The sequence below is a fragment of the Bactrocera neohumeralis genome, chromosome 6 (assembly GCF_024586455.1).
Source record: "Bactrocera neohumeralis isolate Rockhampton chromosome 6, APGP_CSIRO_Bneo_wtdbg2-racon-allhic-juicebox.fasta_v2, whole genome shotgun sequence".
NCBI classification, from domain to species: Eukaryota; Metazoa; Arthropoda; class Insecta; order Diptera; family Tephritidae; genus Bactrocera; species Bactrocera neohumeralis.
The window spans coordinates 9,419,095-9,445,005 of NC_065923.1; the positions used below are offsets into that span (position 1 = coordinate 9,419,095).

Here is a 25,911-nt window from a genome sequence, read left to right on the forward strand (position 1 = left end):
AAACTCGGTAAATCTGAGACAGAGACGTTTGATTTGATCAAGCAGACTTATCCAAATGTTGCTTTAGCAAGAAGTGCTGTGTTTCAGTGACACCAGGCCTTTTTGGAGGGCCGGGGAGAGGTCGCTGATGAAGACCGTAAGAATGAACAAATGCAAAGTGAAAACGATGAACTTTTTTGATATCAAATCCATCGTCCACCATGAATTTGCTCCTCCTGGACAAACCGTCAACGCCAAGTTTTACGTGGAAGCCCTCAAGAGACTCAAACGAAGGATCAATCGGGTCCGACAAGACATCGCAACCGATTGGAAGTTGCACCATGACAACGGACCGGCTCACACCGCCTTCCTTTTGAACAGCTACTTAACCAAGGCCGGCATCCCAACGCTTCCGCAGCCACCCTACAGCCCAGATGTGGCCTCTTCTGATTTTTTTGTGTTTCCTTGCCTGAAAAGGCCGATGAAAGAGCATCCAAGCAGCATGCACCTCGGCTCTCAAGGCTATTCCGGAGAATGACTAAGTCCTATTACTTCCCCAAACCCTGTATACATGTTATTTTATATGCCGTTGGGGCAACATAACTCCAGTGGAGCATGAGGAGTTCTCAGACATTTCATGCTGACCAAACACAAATTGCCGTAACGAGGTGCGAGCTCCGCGGTTGCACTTTCCACACCACACTTTTATGCTATGCTAATTTTTATAACTTTTTCACTTTTTGCCAGGCATGCCATTTCGAAATTTGTTCCAATGTGACATTAACTTTGTTGAGACTTGAAAAAAGTGATTTTATATCATACTCCATCATTGCTGAAGGTTGCGTAAATTCTATTCTTGCCAGTTGCCTGCCTTGCTTCCATTCATTTTATCATTTCGCCACTTCATCATTGTCGTTCGCATGCGACACGACGACCCGCCCTTGCCAACGCGCTGTTGCCGGGCACAGCGGGCGGGGGTCGGGCGCCAGCGATGCTCGTAATGTCAAGCATTTCGTCAACGTTGTCGCGGTTAAATGAAAAAAAGCTCAGAAATAGAATCATTTGCAGACCGCTATCACAATTATGCATTGTTGTTGCTGCTATGACAGCAAGAAGCAGCACGCAAAGAGTGTGTGCTCTCTACTCTACTGCTGCGGCAATTGGAAGTCATCGGAAGTTATGTGTCGCTTTCAAATGTAATTGGAACTTCCGCAGCGTTGCAGCGTCTCGTTTCTTTTTCGCTCTTTGCTCTTTATTTTCATACATTAGAAAACTTTCTCTTCCTTCTTTATTTTATCCTACATGGATGAGGGGCGGTGCAGCGCCAACCTTTCTTTTGTTCACTCGGCTATATTAGTTGCTTTGTTCGACATTTCGTTTCATTTTACGAGACTACTTAGCATTTCATAGAGTGCAACTTGCATTTCTATTTTATATCTCTCCCTTAATTTCCTTTATAATTTTATTGCACTTTTGCTTCATTTTTGCACTTGCCTCCTCTCCTCTCATTCATTTAGCGTAATTTTTGTTCGTTATTTAAGTGGCTTTTTCCTCAACCACGTCGCCGAAGGTTGTCATAACCTAAAAACGGTTGTGGGGTTATATGTAAATGTTGCTCTGTGGCAACCAGTGTCAAGTAATATGTAAAGTAAATATTTTTAAGTCTTAGCAATCAATGTCAAGTAACGGTTATCAAATTCCGAAAATAGCCTAGTCTAAAAATTTTCTACGAAAAGTACCGAGAAATCGGCAAATGGTCATCGTCTTCACCCACTTCATGAAAATTTCTGTAACATACAGGGTTTGTCCGGTAAGTCATACGACTGAGTCGATTTAAAAAAATATATTGAACCAATCGTTACAATTCTTTAAAAACTTTCGAAATAGGCTCCTTCTGCGTCGATGTACCGCTGCCAGCGTGTTTTCCAATCACTGAAGGCGTCACAGAAGGCATTCTCCGGAATAGCCTTAACAGCCGAGTTGCATGCTGTTTGGATCCCCTCTGTCATCTCAAAATGCTTGCCTTTCATCGGCCTTGTCAGGCAAGAAAACAAAAAAAGTCCGAGAGGTCACAACTTCTAATCCAATGTCGGACCCAACTGACCCTTCCTACCCTTCGTTACAGTCTCTTGAAGACTTCCACGTAAAACTTGGCGTTGAGGAAAAACTTCATGGTGGACGATGCCTTTGATGTCAAAAAGACAACGGGCATCGTTTCCGTTTTGGATTTGCCCATTCTTCCCATCTTCATCAGCGACCTCTTCCTGGGCCTCCAAAAAGGCCTGGTTCCACCGAAACACACCACTTTTTGCTAAGAAACATCTGGGTAAGCCTGCTTGATCATATCAAACGTCTCTGTCTTAGATTTGCCGAGTTTCACACAGAATTTAATCGCGTACCTCTGCTCTAATGAACGCTGCATTTTCGGCTTGCACCACTCACAGAAACACGTCGTGCGAAAATGTTTGTCCTGACTCTTCAGGAGCTCGGAGACAACTGACCAGCCGCTCGTTCTAAGCGCGCACGCTCCGAAATACAGTCCCGGTATTTTCTATTATTTTCCGGTCAAACCCTGTAGTCGCTCTCATTTAAATTTTAACTGTAAACTAGCGTTTTGCTGCTCTTAAATTTGCATCTAAACTTTTTGTATTTGTTTTTTTTGCGTGGATCTGATGGCTTGATACTTTATGTCAATTAGCGCAAGTTGTTAGTAGATTTTTACGAAATTCGCTCGTTTGGCCGCCAATGCTCGGCAAATGTTTCACTTTATTTGGCAATCTCAGTTCGAGCATCAAAAGTTAGTAGAACAGTTAACGCTGCAGTTTCCAATTGTCAAAAAAAAAACAAAAAAACGAACTTTGACTACTGTGAAATCGAAATTCAACAAAATGCAGAGGCAGAAAACAAATTCCGCGGCACTTGTAACCATTTCACTTCATTTGCACACAGAAATGCTGTCTCAGGCAAACAGCAGGCGGAACCGAAGGGTGCGCGAACAAGGCTGTGAGGCAAGGAAAACGCTATCGAAGAAAGTTCGTCTTTCGCCTATATTTTTCGCTTTTGTTCCGATTTTATCTTTGCGCGGTAGCCGCGTCTACTGCGAAGTGGTGCATAAGCTTATCTTGAGACAAATCTTTGAAAACTACGAATATTCGCAAAAAGAACTCGCAGGCGAATTTGAGCGAAGGCCAAGGGAAAATAAGAAATAATTACAATGAAGTTTGTCGAAACTACAGTTGTTTGCATTTATTTCCCATTACTTTATTTATATGTACATACATACATACATATTTTTATATCCTTCACCACCTCTTTAATGTATTCAGCGCCCGCTTTCAGTGTGTGTGTGTGTGTGAGAGTATTTTTTCATGTTTCTTCATGGCAGCCCTTAGTTTTTGTAGTTTTGTGCTAAAAGTGAGACTTGACAGTGGCGTGCGCTGGTAACTCGATTTTTGTGGCACAAAAGAGCCATTAGGGAGCGTCTTTGCAAGATTTGTATGCTAATGCGACAGCGTCAAGACAACTGTACAAAAGCAACTAAGGAAATTATGTCCATGGCTTTTGCCTTTTTATTTTTAATTGAATGTGGTAATTTCGGCAATTAAGCAGCTTGACAATAAGCATGACCATGAGGGTGAGGATGAGGAGAGAGGCCTGAAGTTAGCTTAACTGGCACATGGTGATTTCCTTAACTGCATTTTGCAGGGGTTTTCGAATTTGTATAATTTAAAGAAATGACTTCATGATTTTGAGGAAAATTTCTCTAGTTCTAGCTAAGTTACGGTCAGAGCTTAGGCAAAGGAGAAAGGAATTCATTATTTTAGAAAAAATTTTCATATTCCCGCCAATGCTGTGATCGGGATTTAGGCAGTTACCAAAGCAGAAAGAAGTATATGGTTTTAGGAAAATTAAGACTTAAGCAGGCTGCGAAGGCCGAGCCATACTAAATTGTGCGTGTACCGACTTGCTTGCCATTGCCTCCCCTGAGGTCCACGCAATCGCCAAATTATCAAATGACCTGCTCCAATTAAAGTGATTGCAGTGAAATCATATTGTGTATTATTTATATGATCTGTTATGACTTTTATGAGCTTCACTAATTCAATTGTTTATCTCTGCGCATTTCGGACGCGACGTTTGAATTACAAATAAGTGACAGTTAATGTAATGCGTGGAGTGTGGCGCCAGCTCGCATTTCACGAGTCTGTGACTTCAGCCGCTGTATGTATTTCGCTGACTACGAGCATTTTCTCGTGTATCTTATTTTTCCGATTTTAGCGTTACTTTTTCGTTGGCAGACCGTTCTCCCCATGTGGAGAGCCGTTGCTTAGTTATCTCTGCAGTGGTTGACACTTGCAAAGTTTTTCATAATTTTGTCACTGACTCAGTCCGCTCAGGCGTTCCTAAGCACTTGCGCTTGTGTGTGTGTGTGTGTGCGCTCCTGACAGTTTCGGCTGGCATATGCTCGTTTACGCCAACTTTACTTTACTTTTAATCGTTGACACAAACTTTTCGCCAAGGGGCTAAAACACTTGCACAAATAGTGCCAACACTCATGATTGTCACATTGCTCTGCTATGTTCATGCAAACACATTAACTTTTAAATATGTATGTGTGAACGCACACACACTCACCGACACACTCGGCAACACAAACATGTGCATGTCTAAGCAGTTTCGTGTGTTGTTTTGAGTTTGACTTCGGTTTGCACCGGGGTGTGGGGCGGTGCCTGTTGTCCACTTACTGCACACACAACTGCTGCTACTTATCTGCTGGGACCGACGCAGCCACTTCGGTTGCCGCCGAGGCCTGCTCTGGTTTTGCTGAGTGCCAACGCCATCGCTTCCGGTGAAACTTTTGATTCGGCAGCCACAATTACGATCACACTAACATACTTACACACATACGCATACGTAAGTGTGAAAATTACTTGCGGATATCCGCAGTCGCTAGCCCATTCATATGGCAACCGCAATGACTTAGGAGTGCTTCCTTCTATAGGCAAAGCGTCCTAACTACCCTACTACTCTGCTGCAGTGTCTCCTCAATTGCTTTGCTTTGCCTGCAGTGCTTTTGTTTTTCGACTTTTTTTTTGGTATTTTGGCCAAACTGGGGGTAAAGTTTTACATATTGTGACAGCGCAGTTACCATTTGTCATTCTCATAAATTGTATTACGGCATACGTAGATTGAGAAAAATATGACGGCGATCCAAAAACAACAGTTGGCAGCTTGATTTTTGCTATGTGGAGAGCCGAATATGCGGGACGGAGATTGCGCACGAGTTAATCTACTGTTTTTTTTTTTAATAATGAAGTTTCGCTTTACTTTATCATTAATTGTCGTCCAATTCTAAATAACTTCGGTAGAGTTATAGATCTGCTTAAATATTTAGCCTTATTCCAGAAATTTTTAAAACCTTTCCGATATTCCACTTCAAATTCAAAAAAAAAAAATTTCGAAAGGAAAACCGTCTTTACCTGCTGCAGGCAGCTGTGGCATAGAGGGGCTCAAGTGCGATGTCGCTTATACGCAGCGGCGTTCAAAATGTGGCGCATACCTTTCCACCCGAAACTGAGTACATGCTTTCTCATTTACCATTTGAATTTTAGATTTTCGTGTGCACGCGGTCTTTCTGATGGCGCCTCGTACCGCTCTTTTTGCACACATGTCTATATTATTTACTCCAAATTGGTTTGGTTTTTCATTTGGCAAAAACAACAAGCTTCGCAGTTGTCGCCGATTATAGCTGTTATTTTTGTCACATGCAACTTGTGCCAGAAACTGCTTAATTTTTTTTTCGTTTTGGTCAGAGCTTGACTTTTTGCCGTCGGCACTACTCGCTTTTCCACTTAAGTTTTAAAAGTGTTACATCATTAATCACAAAAGTTGCGAGCCAAAGTTTGCCGAACACACTCACCGGCACCACCTCCGCTCGGCTGTACACACTTTTTCTGCAAATATTTTTATGACTTTTAATACCTGCATTTATAATTGATGAGGTGTTTGATCGCTGACGTGCTTTTCGCATAAACACACCTCCTCGGTGAGCGCTAGAGGAAACTGCGCTGCTGCCGAGTCCTAGAGTTTAGCTAGTCTACGTTAAGTATTTTGGCTGTGTTTAAGCAAAAGTTTCATTTTAGTAAATTTATTTCGCAAATCATCAAAATCATTTATTTTTATCAACCGATGTTTGTCGTTGGAGCCAACTTCGCAGAATGAACAATGCCAATGCAAAAGAACCTGGACTTGATGGCATCCCGAACAAGGCACTTAAGGTCGCTGTTAAACACAGCAAGAATGCCTTCGCTGAAATGTTTTCGCGGTGCCTAAATGAAGGTGTTTTCCCGAGGGTACTGAAGAAGAAGCGCCTGGTTCTCCTTCAGAAACCAAACAAACCGGCGAGTGAGCCGAGTGCTATCGCCCATTTTGTATGATCAATGCGATGGCTAAAATATTGGAGAGGCTGTTCTGCCCACGTTTGTAACGCCACCTCGAAGAAGAGCTGACTGGCTTGTCTAAAAATCAATTTAGTTTCAGGAGACATCGATCCACCATAGACGCAGTCGGAAAATTGCTGGACATTGCGGCTAAGGCCACGGAGGAAACCAGAAGGATGTAAGGCGAGAAAAATATTGCGCAGTTGTCACATTTGACGTGAAAAATGCTTTTAATTCTGCATCATGGCCACATATCATTAGGGCTCCGGAGGCAAGAAACACATCGGGACTTCTGCTGGATAGGAATTACTAGCTATCTGTTTGACAGACTGCCACTGTAGGATATCGATGCAGGTCGAAAACGCTACGTGGTGACAGATGGAGTACCGCAGGTCTTCGTATTGGTTCCATTACTATGGGATGTACTGTACGAGGGGGTGTTACGCCTACCGCTGCCAAAAGAGGCTCAAATAATTGGTTATGCGGACGATGTTGCTGTGACGATCATAGCGAAAGAACTGTCCCAAATCCAAAACTTCTGCAATGCGACCACAACAAAAATTACGGATTGGCTCACGGAAACTATGCTGCAGCTGGCCGGAGAAAAGACGGAAGCGGTGCTTATCACGAGAAGGAAAAAACTAGAAACGGTTACCTTAAATACCGATGGATACAACATTACCAAACTACCTGAGGTACGTTGGCGTTATGATTGATGCGAGACTGAATTTCAGAGCATATGTTGACAAAGCCAGTGGCAAGGCAGCTGAAGTGACAGCGACCCTGTCACGAATAATGGCTAACACTGGTGGCCTTAGCCAAAGGAGAAGAGCCCTACTAGCTAAAATCAGTCAGCCTACACTGATGTAATACACGGCTCCTATATGGGGGACAGCACTGCGTCAAAAAACAAATGCCAATAAGGCAAAGGCAGCATCCAGGTCATGCTCCATTAGAGCGGCCTGTGCCTTTAGAACGGTCTCACACGAAGCGACCAGTATCATATCTGGTCTTATGCCGCCGGATTTAATGATCTCACAGCTAAGTAGAGTCTACCAAAAATCAAAAGCTATGAATATTCGACTTGCATCTCACGAGCGAAAAAAGGAGAGACAGGCGAGCCTCGAAGAGTGGCAAAGACAATTGAATGCAGCAGAAAAAGGAAGACGGACGCAAAGGCTCATTAAGAACGTATCAGTCTGGATTGAGAGACAACACGGGGAGACAGACTTTTATCTGACGCAATTCTTGACAGCCATGTCTGTTGAAGAGAGTACCCTCTACAGATGCGACAACGAGAATGACACAAAATGCTCATTCTGCTGCAGTGCCGATGAAAACGCCGAGCATATCTTTCTCTCCTGCTTGGGATATGTAGAGAAGAGACTACCATCGAAGGAATAATAAACCAAAGTATGACGACCGACAACGTTATAAGTTACATGCTGCAATCATAGCTGGCTTGCGCGAAAATGAAAGATTGGGCCGCAATAGCGATCCAAGAACTCAGTATAAGACAACAGCAATGGAAAAGGTTAAAACCAGCTGAAAAATCCCGCAGAGAGTTTGTGAAGAGGCATTCTTGCCCAGCTTGGTCCTGCGAAGTAAGGCCTAACGGCGGTCCCGCAGGTCCAAATACGAGCTATTATTAAAGGGTTTGTAGCAGTGCACATCTTGAACTTCTAGATAAACTTCCTTTGGGTTCACACTCGTACAAGTAGACGAACTGTTTATCGAACAACGGAAAATATAATCTTTAATAAAGCTGCACACAAATCCTCAGCGCGCTCATTTAATGGAAATTCCAATATATATTTCAATGAACCTCCTCTTATTGTTCGCATTTTTTCTGCTGTCTGTAATATGATCATAATTAATGCCCTAACGGTTCTATTTGATAAAATTTGCTGCGTTAACGGAAATTAAATTCGTCTCTTCCTCTTCTTCTAACCGCCATGCAACGTCAAATGCACGCACGTTATATTGCAATGGCTACAACAACACCAACAAACAACAAACTCGCAGTGCGGCGATCATCAGCAGAAGTTACGCGAGCGTTCACCAACGGACAGAATAACGGCCAAGGCTCCGCGCATTCTTTCTAATTAACTGCATATCAACGCAATACGCAATAATAATTCGAATCAAATGCCTCGCACCGCCAATGCATTTTTATCAGGTCTTCTGCCATTGCCTTTTTAATAAAGCGCGCTCGCACACCTCGCACATTGCGCCTCACTCCACCGACGAACGGCGCGGCTGCGGCGACTGCGATTACCATAAATCCAAGCAACCGCCGTCAACACTCCATAACGCCAACGCGCCGCGCGGTATCCTACGGCTTGTCATCTCGGTCGGCTTGCGGTTTGACTTGGCACTTAATCCTGGCCGTGTCATTCGAAGACCGCTGCCCAAACAGCCGCTCCTACTGGCTTTGCAATGGATATAAGCGCGCTGCATTGTGGCTGGTTTGGCGGCGCGCTGGCACTCGTTTCGTTCGCCTCGTTGCGGCGGTTAAACACAGCTATGCGAATTCCTTTATTCTTCCTCAATTGCTCTGCACATCTTTCAGGGTGCCTTCGTCTTGCGCGCACTCCTTATAGCTGCCTGATATTCATATTTTCTACTTTTAATAACGGAATAATATTTTCACATTAATTATTTTTCCAAAGGCTTCCACTCGCACGTAGTGTAATCGGACCGCCGGCTGCTGGCTCCATACTTTATGAGTCGCCACCTGCTTCGGCATTGCAGTTGTTTGTGAAATGTGTGTACAGTCTGGCATGCGCCCAAGTATGTGTGCGAGTTCATTAAGCGAATGATTTATTACGGATTTTTGCGATAGAAGCAACGCTAACTATCTCAGTTGAGTTCCATTGAGGCCGTCCATCGCGCTTGTACAACACAATGACTTCTAAAAGATACTTGTTGCCTAACCGATTTGGATTCACGCCATTGCAGGACCAGTGACTTTATGTGACTTTCTTTCCACATGGGTAAGGGTTAGACGGAATGCTTCTTACGTTTATGACAAGTTCACCGTTACTTTAACGCTGTGCTAAGGTTTTGCTTGTGTAGTAACAAAGGAATTTCTCCAAAGGCGCCAATTATTCGGAACCTGAAAAATCTGGTTTGCAAAATATTTTCTGTGAGTTCGGCGCTATCTCTATGGCAACAACTGCGTAACTGCTTAATCCACGTGTATTTTAAGCATTTTTAACTGCGACCAGCCCCGCTTCCTCCCAGTGCAGCAAGTGTTAAAATCTTCTTGCCTCCGTTTTTATTGTAATTTAATTTTTTGTTTGTTGTTATTTGCCTTCGCTGTTATTATTGTTCTGACCCCATGTCAGTCCGTGTCTTTAACGGCTGTAAGCGCACTCACACACACACACACAAAAGGCATTACATTGCGGCAGTGCTATAAACAGAAATTTTCATTAAAATTTTATTAAAATGGAAAAGTTGTTCCTTGCTGTGCCGCTGCCAGCTCGCTCGTGCCCATTGCGCCTTTCCGCCGCGCCGGCGTCAACACCACCAGCGCGGCAACGGCAACAGCCCAATAGCGAAGCACTGTTTGGCGCTGATGAGTTTAGTTTTCATTCATGCCCAATGCTCATCATCATTATGCGCGAGCGAGTGTGTAGCTCTGGAGCTGTGGACGAAGTCGCACCCGTTCGCCGCGCGCCGCTTCAGCGAAAGCGGGAGTTTGTATGTGTGTGTGCTGTGTGCTTTTGCGAGATGGGTGCTCATTTGGTGTGTTGCATATTGTTAGGAGCGTGACCCAGCAAACAGATCGGAGTACACGAGTTGCTACAACGATTGCTTCCCGTTGTCGACATAAAGCCCTTCGGTGTTGGCATTGCTGGTGCTGTTGCCATACGCTGCCGCCGTTTCAGGCTGTAATAAATGCAATAATAACTTTTTGCCATTATTTGCAACACCGTTTATGATTTTGCCTCGGCTTGCACACCACACATAACCAGCTATTTATTAGGGGTGTCCGAAATACAGGAAAGTCAGAAGGCAGAATTTTGAAATTTTAAATTCCAAGAACCGAAACCGCGGCTTTTGTTGATTCTATATTTGGTAATCAAAATTCGGTACTTTGTAGAGGACTTGTAAAGGACTTATGGGCATATCTAAGCACGGCCTGCAGTTTTAAAATATATTTTTTTATATATACAGGCACTCACTTGTAGAAAGTGACTAAAGTGAAGTATATTTTTGGCTTTCACTACACCGAACAGGAAGTGCTCATCCCTCAGCTGTGCCACCGCCTTGTTGCTACCGTTTTATGGTGGGCGCTTTCATGCCCTCGCATGTCATTATTTGAACTTTTTACTCCCTTCGGAGCGTTCTTTGTTTCCTGTCGTGCACACACACTTACACTTTTGCCAGCGAAAAATCCACAATTGGTGCTCCATGTTTCGTGCTCCGCCAGATCGGCGCGCGTGTGCCGCTGTCAGTGGCAACTTTTGTTTTTATTGCACTTTTCAAAAGCGAAATCACACGTTGCGCTAATCCATCAGCGGCGAAATGAACAAAATGCACACACACACCATATATGTTTATTATTGTGTACGTATGCGGGTGTGTGTGTGTGTATGTGTACATTAATAACATTGCATGGCAGGCAGCAATTGCACTTCGCTAATTGAACGACCGAACACTTAATTAGAAACGTCTGTCAGTCAGCTACAAAGGCACGCAGGCAGGCGGCCATGCAGCGCCCCAGAAGTGCGACGAACAGTCCCCTAGGCCCTGCAAGCTTCAACACCTATGCAGTTATGCCTTCGATGCATGTGTGTGTGTGTGTGTGAGTGCTCATCCAATGCTTCATATTAATATTTTACGAAAAGTTTTTTATTGCAAATTCAAATGCGCGCTTTTTATTGAATGCAACGATTGCACTTGTGCTTTGAAACATTTCACTGTAAACGCATCAAGCGCATTGATATGTATTTCGCTGGTGTGTGTCTTCTGTCTCTAGCAGCGTGGAATTAAGCGCGACCTTCCGCTGCTTTTCGATAAGTGCATATTAATATGTATAAATTGTTACTAATCAGTGCAATTAAGTGGCAAATTTTAATTAATTTGTCACACGCTGAAATGCGCCGAAATGAACTTGAACCCTTCAACGATTATCGAAGAGCCACTGAATGCAAAAAACCCTTCTGATATATTTTGCAAACTGTTTTTCATCGTTAATCAATGCAACCATGTAAACTTTATATGGAAATAATAATTGTAATTAAGTGGCATCATCACAAGTTTTAACAACTAATGAATCAAATTGAGGGCCTGTGAAAGCGGATATTTTGCAAGGACAGGTGTATTGGGTAGACGAATTTCGTATTTCTAATCAAATTTTAATTTATTCTTATAATGAATTTTGATGAACCAAATATGTGCCATTTAAGTCAACCACTTTTTGCCATTTTTCCACTAAGGACTGTATACCATCAGTGTAAAACTTTTCTGGTTTATCGGCGAAAAACTACTAAAGGTAATTTTCACAGGTTTCTCTTGAAGCCAACTTTACTCGATTAAGGAAGTTCTGCAATGACCGAAACAAATGGTAGTCCGATGGTGCAAGGTCAAGGCTATATGGTGGATGCATAAAAACTTCCCAGCCAAGCTCTCCCAGTTTTTGCCGAGTCATCAAAAATACAAAACCCTTCCTGTTGATCAGATCTGGCGGTTTGTTTTGCGATTGCTTGCTTCAATATCACCAGTAGTTGACAGTAAAATGTAGAATCAATCATTCGACCAGGCTGCAGCAGCTCATGGTCGATGATTCCTTTCTAATCCCACCAAACACTCAAGATAATCTTTTGAGGCGTCAAACCTGACTTTGCAACCATTTGTTGAGCTTCACCATGTTTGGACCATTATCTTTTTGGCACATTATTGTCGTATTTGATCCACTTTTCGTCTGCTGTAACCATTCGCTTCTGAAACGGTTTGATTTCGTTCCGTTTCAGCAAAGAATCGCAGATGTTAATTCGGTCGATTAAATTTTTCACAGGCAATTTATGAGGTACCCAAACATCGAGCTTCTTTTTGTAGCCAGCCTTTTTTAAATGATTCAAAACCGTTTGGTGATGAAGGCTAAGCCCCTTAGCGATGTCATGGCTGCTTATGTGTTGGTCGTGGTCAATCTTTTCCATAATCTCATCGGCTTTTTCAATATATTGAAATTTCCAGAACGGAAAACCTTGTCATATGGCATCGTCAATTGCATTGGTGTCCACACAAAAATGAATATAGCGATTGATTAAATTTAATTTTTTTTGTCGAAGCTCTCAAAACACTATATGGTATGACACAATGTGATTGGTCGTATATTGACTGCAACAACATCTATTGACAAAATACGAAAATACTTTTTCGACTACCCAATATATTGCCAACAAAACCTATATGGTTCAATACCCACTGGTTGATTAAATTGTCGTCCAAAATTGAGTAAGTAAGAAAATATTAAATTTAAGAAAAGCGAGCATATATGCCGAAAACCATTTGATTTTATAAGGAATGGCTCCGGCTATATTTTTTTAGGCCATTCACCAGGTATTTCAGAGAAACCCCAGTAATAGCGTTTTCGTGTATTTTGCGCTCAAAAACTAACCAACTGCGGTCTCAGCTTATTAATTTATTCGCTTGCGCCATCATTATTGACAGCCCGGACAGACAGCGCAAAATGTATCATCACACACTCCCCGACTTCGGCACGCAAAGCATTCACAAGGGTCGAATAAAAGAAAAACCATAAAACCTAATTGAAAAGCCATCAACGCTTACATATTTGCGGGCAACATTCACTTTAACTGACAAACAAAGTCCCAAAGGATGTGTTGACGACGCTACACATTTCACATATACACACACACACAAGCATGCACGAGACCACATGTTAGAGGCCTCTTGGATTAAGAATACATACGAAGAATATGAAATAAATGGCGAGATCTCATTTGTGTGCGGTCGTGTTGGGCAAACCGTCACGTCAACCGGCCGGAAAAGTCCCTGCACCAGGGCAGTAATACAAAAAAGGATAAAAATAAAAGTACAATACTCACTCCTCTGGAGGGGATGTGGCTGGGTCGTCAACAGTCAGGCATCAGCACTCAAACAAACATTATTACATCTATTATTAGGCACAAATGCCTGTCTTCCACTTTTTAGCACTTCAGCCGACGGGTCCGACCACATGCACACATACGCTTTGTAACCCCCGTACTCGTGGGTTAAAGCACTTGCAGAGGCAAGTGATGAATGGGATGGCAGTGTGAAGCATAGAAAAGGCAACATTGCAGAAAAGAGGCTGAAAATGAACTAAAATGTAAAATTATGATTGTCACAAGGCTCAACAACGCTCCTAGCAATATTGATAACGGCCCATAAATATCCGGCGTGCGAAGCGGGTTCGGCGGCATTAGCTCTGAAACCGGAAAGCCTTTATACGCATGAACGTAAGCGATTACAGTAACGCCCTCACACCTTTGAATGCATCTGTCATGTTTGAGAAAGTGTGGCAGCTCTGAAAATCATGGCATTGAACAGATCTCAAATTAGGAATATCGCTTTAAGACTCTCTATGTTGTTTTGAGAACTGTGGATTGTATTTAAATACTTAAAGGGCGCTTAACCCAAACTTTGTTGTTGTTTTAGATGGAACATGAGCTTTAAGTGGCCGTGGAATGAAATGAAATTCTTGAGTGCGTCGATTTTAACATCAAGTTTTAATAGGGAATCTGAAATTCTTTGACCAATCGGTCTCTGGAACCAGTACTGGCACATCAACGCTTGCCGCCGCGTTAAATCTGTCTTAAAGAAAGAGTTGCTATTGTTATTTTTGCCAAATTGCATACGAGTATTAAAATATGTACAGCAGAATTTGCATGCTGAAAAACTTTGACGTGGAGATCTTTCAGCTGAGCACATCAACACACACACATGCAAACACAGGCACAGCAAATGCGAGAATACGCAGAAGAAGCAACAAGTAGGGCTGTGCTGTCCGACGAACGCGCAAGAAAGTGCAGACGTATGCATGTATGAGTGTGTGTTTATTCATTTATTTCACGCTTAGTTGGCTCTCTTCCACATGTGCGTGTCGGTTAGCCCGTGAAACAGTTACTTGTAAACTAGCAAACACACAAGCGAACATTGCAATAGTAAATGCAATAAGGAGTAGTCATTCGCAAAGTCAATTCCATGCACACTTAGAGCCCCTCCACATTTGCCGCACTTGGCTTTCTTGGCAGTCAGCGATTCACGTTCTTACTTGTGGCCGCACATATATATGTGTGTGTGTGTGTGTGTGTGTGTGTGTCAGTGTCGTGTGTAGTGTAGCTACTCTTATCCTTATGCTCCTTGCGGTCTGCAGCGAGTCATGTGCGCCAGAAAGCGAGGGCAACTATTAGAGTTACAATTTTCCGGAATTATACGAGAGATGTCAAGTTGCGCCTTCGGGGTATTCCTATTAGTGCTACAATGATTTCCCCAGATATCATTGTTGAATCATAATAAATATGCTATAAAATAGAAAATGATAAAAATGAAATAAAGCAGCTGCAGGGAGCGCGCAGCACTAGCACACACTTGGGCTGGAATTTCATGTGCCGAGCAGGAAGTCGGATGCGAGGCGCTAGTGTGGGCCCCAGGGCGTATGTTGGCAATTTGTGATTTACTGACCTCAGAACGCCTTTACATTTAACTAAATTCCTCTTAAATGCTTTTGATGTCGATTCTTCGCTTCGCTGATAGTTAGACTCTAACAAAGATTATAATGGAGGTAAGGAAATGCAGTCAAATAATATTAGATAGTCGAAAAAGTATTTTCGTATTTTGTCAGTAGATGTCGTTGCAGTTGTATATCTCCAGTGCTACCAATCAAATTGTGTCAGAGCACATAGTGTTGGAAAAGTTAGATCTTAAGCTTCATTTAACTAAAATTAAATTCGGGGAAGTTGAAAAATGAGTGCAAATAATGAAGAAATGCGCTATATTTTGATAATTTTGTATAAAAAAGGGAAGGATGCCACCAATGAAATTTGTGAAGTTTACGGAGACGATTCCAGCCTGGTCGAACGATTGATTCTACATTTAACTGTTCACAACTGATGAGATTGAAGCAAGCAACCGAAAAAAGAACCGCTAGAACTGATTAGCTGAAAGGACTTCGTCTTCCATAAAGACAACGCTAGACCACACCCATCTTTGATGGCTCGGCAAAAACTGGGAGAGCTTGTCTGAGAAATTCGGATGTATCCACCATATAGCGCTGTCCTTGCACCATCGGAATACCATTTGTTTCGGTCAATGCAGAACTCCCTTAATGGAATAAAGTTGGCTCTAAGAGAAGCCAGTGAAAATTACTTGTCGCAGTTTTTCGCTGAGAAACCACAAAAGTTTTACACTGATGGAATAATGTCTCTAGAGAGAAAATATCAAAAAGTGGTCTGCATGGGAACTAGCCCGTCAGTTTTTGAGACATCGATCTCAAATGGTGCATTACTTCCTTTTCTCACCAAGAAGCTGCTTATATGTCGGAATCGGATCGCTAGAGATTATAACTGCCATACAAACTGAACGTTTGGAATTAAGTGCTTGCATAGAAAACTTTGATGAGATATCTAAGGCAATAATGCAATCTTCAAAGGAATTAATCAGATCGGGTCACTATGGCTTAAAGCTGCAATACAAACTGAACGATCTGAAACGAGTTCTTGCTAGCAACCTTTTGTATTTGTAGAAGACATTATAGATTCAGTGCTGCCGAAGTTATCGTTTTTCTCGTTTTATTCCACAGTTAGCTTACTTTTGTATCATTATAACTACGATTCACCTTTCTTATGAAAGGAAATTTGGTGACTCGGTTGGAAGATTAGCAGGGTCATGCTTATATGTGTTTGAATATTTTGAGTAGTGCATTGGGAATACTCGATTTTAAAGATGTGCTTGTTTCAAATTGGTTTCAAACTTCCCTATTGCCTATCCATATTTTTAACAAAAGTGGCCATAAGCTGGTCATAAACTCTCGACTATTTTATAAAGCAAGGGGAACCCGGTATTATGCAGTAATTCGAATTTATCCTAGTGCAAACTCACCCAAATGATTGTTAAATTCTGTACCCCCTGCATGGATGTTCGTATTTATCGTGGTTTCCTGTTTTGGCAGCGATGTGTGATAATCTCTCCCCTTTTATTTCTAAATTTATTGCAATTAATGGTAATTTCGTGCAAAACAACCTCATTAAAAGTCGAAGCTTAACACTTGCCGCAATTGCTACAAGTGCCAGTGATACCCCATCGACACCCCGAAAGCGGAAGAAAGAAATGAAAACACCACTCGTGTGTACTTATATATATACATATGTATTTGTGTGTGTATTTATTTATCCACTTTAACTTCAGAGGGAAGCTTCTCGATTATAGATGAAAACACTTTTATTTTTAATTCTAGCATTTTACAATATTGCGCGGGAGAGGCATCTGCTTGAATCGCTGAGGATGTGTTAAGATTTTATGTGAGACCACAAGTGCGCGTTATAAGCGACGAACACAATTCAAGAGGGGCAGGCGGAAGTTGCGGCGGGAGCACCTCCCTAGCACAACACTTAAGCACTCGTATAAATTAACACCTTTTGTCCGCACATTAACTTGGTGTGGTGTATTTTAACGATACAACGTGCTTCATTTTTCAATGTAATAATACCGGACACAATTTGAAAGCGCAGACATGGAAACAAAGTGGGAAAAACTCATTATTCGTTGGCATAGACGACTTATATCCCAAAAGGTGACAGGTTAAGTCAGTCGAGTATTACATACATTCCTTGGTTGCTTGAGAAGGTTTAGTTTAGGTGTCGTTTTAAGAAATGTCACAGTTGAGAATCATACCTTCGAAGTCGTAGATAATTTCGTCTATCTTGGAACCAGCGTCAGTCTCGAAATCAAACGAAGAATAACTCTTGTCAACACATACTACTACGGACTGATGAAGCAATTGAGAAGTAAAGTCCTCTCTCGACGATTAAAGACCAAATTTTACAAGTCATTCATCATCCACGTCCTGCTAAATGGTGCAGAGGTAGGGACCATGACAACATCTGATGAGTCGGCATTACGAGTTTTCGAGAGAAAAATTCTGCGAAAGATTTATTTTCCTTTGATCATTATCAACGGCGAATATCGCAGTTGATGGAACGATGAACTGTACGAGATATATGACGACATTGACATAGTTCAGCGAATTAAAAGACAGCGGATACTCTGGCTAGGTCATGTTGTCCGAATGGACGAAAACACTCCAAATCTGAGCCTATTCGACGCAGTACCTGCTGGGGGAAGCAGAGGAAGAGGAAAACCTCTAGACCGTTGTAAATGCCAGACGGAGAATAACCTAACTACACTTGGAATCTTCAAGAAGAAGTAGAAAATCTTGTTTAATCTATTGAGCGACGCTTTATAATTTACCAGTTTTTTCGTCAGAAACTGAATGAATGGTGATATCTACTAAAATTTAATCATAGCACAGAAACGCTATATCCATCTCTGTAGTCTATGATGGATCAAAAGATTTTGAAATAATTAAGTCATTTAAATAGTCTTAAGGGTTTGCGGGGTTCGGGTGTGGTCCAACTGAAGTTGCCTCGTTCTTGTGGACCAAACACATAAGAAGTATAAGAAGAGCCCACTCTAGAGGCTTACCGTATCAGTGAGCCCAAAAGTACTGTATTTCTATAAGCTCCAGTGTTGATACTCACGATGACTAAAATTGTGCTTTCATGCAAACATGTATACATACATACACACATATGTACAACTTTAGTTACAAGTAAAACTCATGCGTCGAAAAAGTTAATATTAAATGTGTACAAGCTTGTAGGTAAATGTGTGCGTGCAGATACATAACGGTACACGGTGGTAGGCTTCGCTGAATTACGTCAAAGGGGGATTGTTGCAGCATTGGCAGCAATTATTGCGCATCAGTTGTAACAACTGCAACAGCAGCAACAGCAACAACAACTATCAACAGCCGAAAGGCGATAGGCGACGGAGGAGGGCATATTTAAGCTCGCTAAATTGTATGTTGCCACAGCTGGCAGTGCTTAAGCAGCCAAGTGAGCGTATAAGTTATTAAGGAACAGAAAAATATGTAACAACATCTGCTGACGATTATGCGTGTAAATATATGACTACCCACAGCCACACCAACCTTGGCTATATGTGACTGGCGAATTCGGCGTGAACTCGCTCCGGTGCTTATGAAGAACATTCTTTCTCGAGAGCCGTTAAAGCCGCTTGTGTGTTGCATAATGGCGAAGGACTTTCGTGTAAAGAAGTTGTATGGACACAAATAATCTTTAATGGGGGCACAATCAGCTTGCGCTTGCCACAAACAAACACCTACAGACAATCACAAATTCCCCTACACATGCGAGGGTGAGGTGAAGACTTCTTTTGTGCCTATTACATAATTATGTGTTTTTAATTAAGTGTCCCCTTTCTTATTCACTCTCGCGCGCCTAGTGTTGCAGGTGCATAACTGCACTTTGGTGGCCGAGTATGGGCTGAATACTGGCCTCATACAAAGCCTACTTCAATGTGCATGAATGTGTGTGTGTATGCGCATGAGTCATCATTCGGTCTTGCATTACTCTATCTTTATAATTTTACAGACTCCGTTATGAGTATTTGGTGGGCTGTACGTACACACACATTTTCAAGTGTGTGTTGCTTTAGTGCCTTTCAGCCGAGTTTTATACGCGGTTAACCACTAATAAAACCACAAGTCTTTGTGGACAACATATTTTTTTCGAAAACTTCTTAATTGACACAGATAAAAGCTCTGCGCAACGCTGCAGCAACCCTGAAGTAATCAAGTGTCATCAAGGCTCATTTTTCATATTGAATATCTGCAGTTGCAGTAATTACTTTGGCTTTTAACTGCGTAGCTTTGTGTGTGTGTGTGTGTGTGTGTGTGATTAGTCGGAGGCTTCTTAAAAGCAATGTAAATAAGTATGTTTCGCCACTCAATGTCTTTCCTGCCTATTTCTATGATAAAAAGTTATTTACAGGACTTAAGTCTTTGAAAGCAATCACCAAATATACATATTTACTATACAAATAATATCTAGCAGCTTTTGATAAAATAGTACTGATCTGTGAAGGAGACTGTGTTTGTTGAAAGAGGTGAATTTATAATATCAATATATACACAATCAATGCCAAAAAGAAGAAAAAGAAGAATATATATACAATCAAAATAATTATATTTATTGACTGTTCATGATTGGCTTAAAATTCATTTCCAAAAATATGTCTCCATGGTTCAAAGGGTTCCTGTTAACCGCCGACTTATGGAACGTTAAAATATTTTTGTAGAATCTACGATTAACATTCAGAGATTAACATTCAGAGATCATTTGGGCCACTAAATACTTTTGAAAAACAACGTCACGTTAACGTCAGGGTAACAATACTTTCCGACTATCAGGTTGTTATGAAACGTATTATTGATCGCGAAGAGTCTTGGATCTATACTTACGACCCGGAAACATACTATCAATCAGCCGAATATGGTGTACAAGTTGAGCCAAAACCGAAAAACCACGTCAAAGCAGGTCAAAAATCGTGATTATGTTGGCAGTTTTTTTCGATTATCGAGTGTTGGTACACTCCGTATTCCTTCCGATCGGCCAAACTGTTAACAAGGAATACTATTTTAGTGTTATGCGTAGTTTGTGTGAAGCTATTCGTAAAAAGAGGCCCGAATTATGAGCTGACAACTCTTGGTTTATGCACCACGAAAATGCACCGTCTCATATTGCATTGCTTCTTCGTGAGTTTTTCGCCAAACTTTCAATCAATATCGTACCGCAATCATCGTATTCGCCTGATTTAGCTCTAAGCGATTTTTGGTAATTCAGCAAACTCAAACGACCGTTCCGGGGAAACCGTTTTGAGTCAAAAGAAAACATGAAACGTGAATCGCTAAGCGCATTGAAGACCAATCCGGAAATTGACATTAAAAACTGTTTCGAGGATGGGAAAAACCGTTGACACAAGTGTGTTCGGGCCAAGGGAAAGTTCTTAAAGGGTGACAACATAGATTTTGAAAAATAAATAAAAAATTTTCAAATTATGAACAAAGCCTTACTATTTTTTGCTCATAGTAGTATTTTGTTTTTAAGAAGTAACTCGGGTACCCACGCATCGGTTCAAATGATTGCAATTGACATTTGTCATTGAACAATCATTTGTCTAACATTAACTCAAGCATTTACACGATTTACCGAGATCCATTGCTTTGTGACAAATTCGCTTTCGAAAAGTCATTAGCAGAACTTGTCGTGACATGTGACTAATTGCAGTAGTGAAGTCTATGCTTTGGTAACCCTCACGAATATAAAGTGAGCTTTGCAAATTGTAGCATCAAAAAAATGGTACAAATATATTTTTTCGCGAAAAACTAAATACATAAGTATTAAGTGTAAATAAATGGAAACAATAAAAAAAATTTCCATTCACGTTATATATTTTTACACTGTTTAGTCTCATGCAGATTTTAGTTGCTTGGCTTTGAGATTATATGTATATAATATGATAGAGAATATATTTTCGATTCGCCAAGCGTTACTCTACGGCGAATCGTACAAACTATAACAGATGCTCAAACAAACGGGCAGCTCTTGTGAAGGAGCGTCAAAATGTCTTCTGAATCTTACATATTAGTGCTATGATTCTTCTTTAGTGGAGAAATTATTTTTTTGTGTTAAAATTTACTTTACTTTTTATTTTAATAATTTAAAAATACAAGAAAAAAGATTTTTGTAATTTCAGAGCAGAGAAATTACCTTTCGAAGACAACTAACAGTGTGCTCTGTACTTATGTTCCACTTTGTGGACTTTTCGAGATTAGTTGCTTGTGCCTTGCACTACCCTTAAATCGTCTGCTGGGTTCAATCTGTACAGGGAAAACGATAATTTGATTAATTTGCATTTCCTTTTTCGTTTCTTTTACGAGTGCTAAGTGCGTTTGTGTGTAAGCCAATCGCCAGAAAGACGGCATCCATTGATGAGAAGAAAATTGAATTTCTTCAGATAAATGCATTTTAATGACATAAATAAATGAAGATACTATTTCTCCACAACTATTCGATGTGTAACAAATCAAAGTTACACAAGCCAGTGTAATTAACGAAATCCAACTGATTATTTAGAAATAAAGATATAAGTTCAGTGCCCAAATAGCAGTAAGAATGCTCTTTAGCAAGAAAATTTGTCTCCTAAATAGCGGTAAAGAGTGTCACAAAGCCACGAGCGTAAGAATCGGCAATTAAATCAAATTCTGAGCGGGGAAATTACATGCAGGCTATTGAAGAATGTATTGACCCCTGCTGTGCTATCATTCCATAGTTAGAAGAAAGCCAAAGCTTGTCAAGAGCATGTACGACTTCATTCATATTTCTAAATGCGCGGCTACGTGAAGAATTAACGGTCACATATTTGATGAATATATTGGGTAGTCGAAAAAGTTATTTGTATGCGCTCACTTATGCGATCGCCAAGAACTCTATCAATGGCATGACGTTTCAATACTTTGTAAATCGCCATAGTCGGTTTAGGAGTCTTACATTTACATATAATAAATGCCTTATATGTACATATGTAAAGTATATACCGGTATGTAGAAATTCCAAGTTTTTAAGTTTAAGTGCGCTTCGGATTCAATGACAATTAAAATTCCAGTCGCGCTTTACACGCTTGTCACATAATATCTGTGATCAGCGCATTTGAGCAACTAACTCACAGAAGAACATATGTAAGTATGTCTGTCTCTGTGAAGAAAACGCTAGTGTGTCAGTGGGAGTAATGATATCACTTAAGCGAGGCGGCCTTAAGACCAAACAATTTTCATGCAAATCAGAGCATAAAGGGTATAATATGATACTGAAACATGCATGTGTGTTTAAACATTGGTCGGCCAGAGCACAACATTCAAATCGCCTCTAAACATATAAAATTATAAGTATATGAATAAACTTGTAAAAAAAGTCTCAGCGTGATTGCTAAAAATGTGTTTGCTCTCGATCCCGCAGCAAATCCCGTATAATAACTTTACAGATCTTTAGAATTTTAAGGTTCTTTAATAAATCAATTCATCTTTCTATAGACTGCATAAGGAACCAAAGCAAATGGGTCTGATAGTGAACGAGGGCAAGACAAAATATCTCCTCTCATCCAACAAACTCACTGTTGACAGTCATAACTTCGAAGTCGTAGATAATTTCGTCTATCTTGGAATCAGCATTAACACCAAAAACAATGTCAGTCTCGAAATCCAACACAGAATAATTTTTGTCATTAGGTGAGAAGGCAATTGAGACGTAAAGTCCTCTCTCGACGAATACAGACAAAATTCTACAAGTCTCTCTTCATCTTCGTCCTGCTATATGGTACGGAAGCATGGACGATGACAATATCCGATGAGTCGTCGTTACGAGTTTTCGAGAGAAAGGTTCTGAGAAAGCTTGGTAGTCCTTTGCGCTTTGGCAACGACAAATACCGCAGTGGATAGAATGATGAGCTGTGCGAGATATAGAACAACATTGACATAGTTCTGGGAATTAAGACACAGTGGGTACGCTGGGTAGGTCATGTCGTCCGAATGGATAAAAAGACTCCAGCTCTTAGAGTATTCGACGCAGTACCCGCCGAGGGAAGCAGAGGAAGAAGAAGACCTCCACTCCGTTGGAAAGACCAGGTGGACAAGAACACGGCTATACTTTGAAGCTCTGATTGGTGCCAAACAGCGAAAAGGAAGAACGATTGACGCGCTGTTGTAAACTCGGCTCTAAGAAGAAGATTAATCATGCCGTTCTAGAGCTCAAGACAAATTAAAAGTATATATGTATGTCTAAAGGAAACTCACGATAAAACACAGATCATGTGTAGCCTGTTGTATATTAATTATACCCTGAACAGGGTATATTAAGTTTGTCACGAAGTTTTTAACACCCAGAAGAAATCGTCGGAGACCCTATAAAGTATATACATATATAAATGATCAGTATGTCGAGCTGAGTCGATTTAGCGATGTCCGTCTGTCTGTCCGTCTATCCGTCTGTCTGTCTGTCTGTATATATACGAACTAGTCTCTCAGTTTTTAAGATATCGTTTTGAAATTTTGCAAACGTCATTTTCTCTTCAAAGAGCTGCTCATTTGTCGGAACTGCCGATATCGGACTACTATAACATATAGCTGCCGTACAAACTGAACGATCGGAATCAAGTTCTTGTATGGACAACTTTCACATTTGACAAGATATATTCACGAAATTTGGTATATGTTATTTTCTAAGGCAATAATGTAATCTCCGAAGAAATTGTTCAGATCGGTCATCTATAGCATATAGCTTCCATACAAACTGAACATATAGTTACTAAAAGAAATGCACTTGTGAAGGGTATGTTTGCTTCGGTGCAGCCGAAGTTAACGTTTTTTCTTGTTTTTATTTCACGCCGGTGTTGGTACCGAGGCTATACGCACATTTCTAGCATGCAAATAGTAGCGTTGTGACTGTCAACTGGATGGTTGCCGTCAATAGCATTGAATTCAGTCGTTGGCAGCGGTGCAACTTGTGGGACTTCAGCTGTTTCAAATTATTATTCAAAGAGAATGCAGAACTAGTTTGCCATTGTTCGCACTTAAGGTGGAAGTATGTAAGTGCTTTCTATGCTTGGCTAACGGCGTGTTTATTTCATGAAGTAGAGTAGGTGTAAGATAATACGCCAGCAACGTGCAAAGCGTCTAGCTGACGACAACAACAACAACAGCTGATGCGACGTCAGGTGTGCAGCGATACGGCTAATTTACATATGAGAAGTATATAAAGCAACTTACCCCGCTTTCGCTGCGCGACACACGGATGCAACGGAATATATGTATGTGTGTGAGTGCGCGGATGCTAAGTTTGCTCTCTCTCGCCTTTGCGCTTATCTTATCAGTGTTGAACTTACGAATTCCACTTTTTGTTTTAGGTGAGCAATTCACTTTTTAGTAAATTATTTTGGACCTTGTATTCGAAAATAGCTAAGGTGGGTAGGTGGAAATCAGAGCACATTATTTAATAGTTTATACCTCATCAAAATATTCACTGCGCTTTTCAAACCGATGAGTGCTGAGGGTGGATATGAAGGCTCACTTCACTTACTGAACTTGGCGCAATTACTTTATCACACATTTGCTCGATTTTCGTATACAAACAAGGTTTTTAGAATTTGTTTTAGAACTTTTCACTTTTTCACTTCTTTCCACTGCTTGCACTCTTCTTATTCACCGTGCTTACGTAATTGCATCGCGCAGTTTACGGCTGCGCTTGTACTCGTCCAAATATATGTGGTAGTTTCCGAAATTGCGTGCGCTCGGTTTGCTGCTACCAAACTACGCTAAGCTACTGACTGAGTCACACACCGTCCAATAAAAGTCATGTACATTTCAACGTTCGACGCTCAACGTCAACAAGCGATCGCACACTCCGCTCCTAAAGCGATTATTTACCTGTCTGTAAATATGTATGAGTGTATACCCACGTACATATGTGTAGTTTGTGTGCGAATGCGGCTAATTCAAACGGCCGAGTGCGAGTAGTTGTTGTCTTTCTTTATAGCTCACAGCTGATGAATAACACAAAGTAATATACATACACAAAACACTTCACGCTTCACGCTCGGTACGCCTTACGTTCGTAATTATTAAGCATATTTATATGTAGGAAAGTTTGAAAGTGAATATGTTTACTGCCGATCACTGCGTTTCGCGGTTGGCTTGGTCGCCTGCTTGGCTTATGACTGCTTAAATGTGTTTATGCTTCCACGTCAAGGTAACAAAATTGGTAAAGTGGCGTCTAAGTCAAACAGCTGAGCAGCTGAAGGTAATCACCTGATATTTAAGAGTGCCGCTGCGCGACTAAAGCCCTCAAAGAGCGACCGAAAGAGGCGAGAGAGTGATCGTGCTACGCTTTGTATTTGAGCTCTTATCTACATATGATCGAGTCTACGTACATATGTCCATATATATTTGAATAAGTTATTAGATTATGACATGTACATATGTGTACAGCACACAAAAGTTGGCAGAGATGATATTCTGTCGTGACGCAACGTTCTCGGTGACAATCGAGCATCCTACTACACCAGACGCGGATCCACGGGGGAGGGACTGCGTGAGAGATTCCTTGTGAATTTTAAATTCATTGAATTGAATCTTAGCGTAATGAGGAAATGCCGTATTGATTTATTTAATATTAAAAAATATGTACTAAAATTGTAGTCTACAGTTACACATTTCTCAAATCAAGCACAAAAATATATAGTTCCCCCCTAAAATTCTACTGTGGATCCGCACCTGCACTCCATATTTGTTATGCAGTGAACTATCTATAAAACAGACGCTCTATTAAGCGGATATCTCCATTAG

At 41.1% G+C, this 25,911-nt stretch overlaps 1 protein-coding gene across 7 annotated transcripts in view; it reads right to left on the bottom strand.

Annotated features, from left to right (window-relative positions):
• Positions 1 to 24,894, bottom strand: part of LOC126763114 (uncharacterized) — an 81,112-nt gene extending 56,218 nt beyond the window's left edge. For 3 of the 7 annotated variants that reach the window (XM_050480346.1, XM_050480344.1, XM_050480343.1), the window contains exon 1: positions 24,337 to 24,885. The gene's annotated coding sequence lies outside the window, so the exon portion shown is untranslated. Of the gene's footprint in view, positions 1 to 24,336 lie in introns of all 7 variants that reach the window. The other 4 variants (XM_050480350.1, XM_050480348.1, XM_050480347.1 and 1 more) reach the window with 2 other exon arrangements.
• Positions 24,895 to 25,911: the final 1,017 nt, after the last annotated feature.